This window comes from Prionailurus bengalensis, chromosome A3 (genome assembly GCF_016509475.1).
Source record: "Prionailurus bengalensis isolate Pbe53 chromosome A3, Fcat_Pben_1.1_paternal_pri, whole genome shotgun sequence".
Lineage (NCBI taxonomy): Eukaryota > Metazoa > Chordata > Mammalia > Carnivora > Felidae > Prionailurus > Prionailurus bengalensis.
In genome coordinates this window covers 127,641,082-127,643,784 of record NC_057354.1, presented here as the reverse complement: position 1 = coordinate 127,643,784, position 2,703 = coordinate 127,641,082, and the positions used below count along the sequence as shown (strand labels likewise).

At 38.9% G+C, this 2,703-nt stretch overlaps 1 pseudogene; it reads right to left on the bottom strand.

Moving 5' to 3' along the window:
• Positions 1–237: 237 nt before the first annotated feature.
• LOC122467027 lies at positions 238–1,356 on the bottom strand (annotated as a pseudogene).
• Between the last annotated feature and the right edge of the window lie 1,347 nt (positions 1,357–2,703).

Genomic DNA, 2,703 nt, shown 5'->3' with positions numbered 1-2,703 from the left:
CAAAACATCCAAAATAAAACTGAAGTTGACATTATAGACTTAATCATTCAAGAAAGACACTTTTTCTTCACATTTTTAAATTTTAGAAATTCCATAAACTTAAGCAGAGAGGAAAACTGAGGTAAATGCATTATTTTTGTTGTTTTAGAAGCACACTGTGCTAGTTAATTTTATTTGTTCAAGGGCTCATTTGCAAGCATTAAACCAAGCGTGGGCTTGAAGTCTGTGAGTCCAGATTCACATATTTAAGAAGATAAAAGCAAACTGTGATCCATGAATGTGGATGAAAACTAAAGGCTCACAGTTAATCACATTGTAGTTTTTAAATTTCTACAGCCTAGAAGCCATAAGTCACAGGTCGTTTAGGTCTTTCTGGATGTCCCACAAGGTCTCTGAGCTGACCTTCAGCTTCATCATCATTCAGCTTCTGGTTGATAACACTGGTTAATCCCCAAGCATTCAGGATAGATGGAAGGCTCACGGAGACTTTGCTCTCCATGTCATACATTCCCTTCATCATCGTTGACTCTGGAGGAGTCATGGATAGACTTTTCAACACTGATTCAATGAGATCAACCACACTTAATCCAATAGTCCAGCTGGTATATCCTTTTAGCTTGATGACTTCATAGGCACTTTCAACCACCGTCTTATGTACATCTTTACAACTGTCACTGTCATTGTCTGTTTCCATTTCTGGATTCAGTTCCTGGAGACAAAATACCTCCCACATTCACTTTATTCTGCACAGCCACACTTGAGTTGCCATGTTCTCCCAAAATCCATCCATGGCAGCTGCTGGGATGAATGTCAAGTTTTACAGCCAGAAGATAGCAAAATCTAGCTGCGTCTGGATTATGCCCACTTCCAATCACACTGTGCTTGGCTAGTCCACTTAATTTCCAGGTAACATATCCACTGGGATATGAGAATATCCACTGGGTTGGAAACCACAATTATGATGCAGTCAGGACTGTACTTGACTTATGTAGGAATAATGAATTTGAAGACATTCACATTCCTCTGTACCAGACTGAGGGGCTCTCTCCCTCCTGCTGGTGGACTCCTGGAGTTACCACCATAATCTTAGAATTGGAGGTCACAGAGTCATCATTACCTGCCAAAATTTAGGTATCTAAAGAAATAAGTTCCCATATTTCAGGTCCATTATTTCTCCTTTGAGTTTATCTTCCAAAACATCCACGAGCACAAGTTCATCCTCCAGAGATTTTCCCAGAATGCTGATGGCACATGCCATACCAACTTGTGCAACATCCACTATAGTAATCTTATTGTTTTGGACAATTGCTCTTCTTCTGCAACTGGTGCAATCAGTTTTTCCTTGTGAGTTGCCATTGTGCCCAGGAGAGATGTGAGAATCATGTGAGGAAGATAATAAGGTAAATACTTTCTACTTATAGAGCAGAAAGAATTTGGAAAGTTTTCTGAACTCTCTAACATTGTTATCTTTCAGTATAAGGCCTAGAGATGAAACAACTTTACCAAATATTAGGTCAGTTGTTAGCAGAGTAGGGCATGAGCTCAGCTCTCCTAGGTCCATGGTTGCTACTCTTTCCACCATACTCTTATACTAACCAAACATTTCTTTCTTTTTTTTTTAATTTTTTAAACGTTTATTCATTTTTGAGACAGAGAGACACAGAGCATGAATGGGGGAAGGTCAGAGAGAGAGGGAGACACAGAATCTGAAACAGGCTCCAGGCTCTGAGCTGTCAGCACAGAGCCCGATGCGGGGCTCGAACTCACTGACTGCGAGATCATGACCTGAGCCAAAGTCGGACGCCCAACTGACCGAGTCACCCAGGCGCCCCAAACATTTCTTAGTAAAACACAAAAGTGGTGGGTAGAGAAAACAGGAGCCAATAGCATTAAATTTTAGAATAGGTAAGGAAAAAAAAAAACCTTGTATTTAAATAAACTTATTACAATTAATACTTCAAAAGATATGTAAAACAGGATATATTTAATCAATCAGTATCTATTTGTTTACCATACATTTATTAATCATCTACCATATGAAGACACAACACAAGATGTAGGAGATGTAATGATGAATAGATCAGAAGTTGTTCCTGCCCTCATGGAGTTTTGAGTTTAAGGACTAAGGGTCAACAATGAGATTGAGATAACACAATCTGGAGATTAGGCTACTTTGGAGTAAAAATGTGACTACTTACCTGGACCATTCTGTTTAATTAAAATTAACTGAGGAACTGAGATTTTATAGAAATATAATAAAAAAATTAGTGCCCATGGGTGGCTCAGTCAGTTAAGCATCCAACTTTGGGTCAGGTCATGATCTCATGGTCCATGAGTTTGAGCCCCACATCAGGCTCTGTGCTGACAGCTCAGAGCTTGGAGCCTGCTTCAGATTCTGTGTCTCCCTCTCTCTCTCTGCCCCCCCCCCATTCATTATCTGCTTCTCTCTCTCTCTCTCAAAAATAAACATAAAAAGTAAATTAAAAAAGAAATATAAGTCAAAAATAATCTCTAAGAGAAAGTATTTTCAGGTGACTATCCTCTGAAGTTTATTTCTCAATTTTTACATAGAAAATCCTGCACCTTAACAACCACAAATCCAAACCAGTCTTCAATCTCTATATCGAACATCAGTCCTCATTAAAATGTACACAAAGCTGTCTCCAATGACATCTACTGGAGAGAATCAATCTGAAATATATA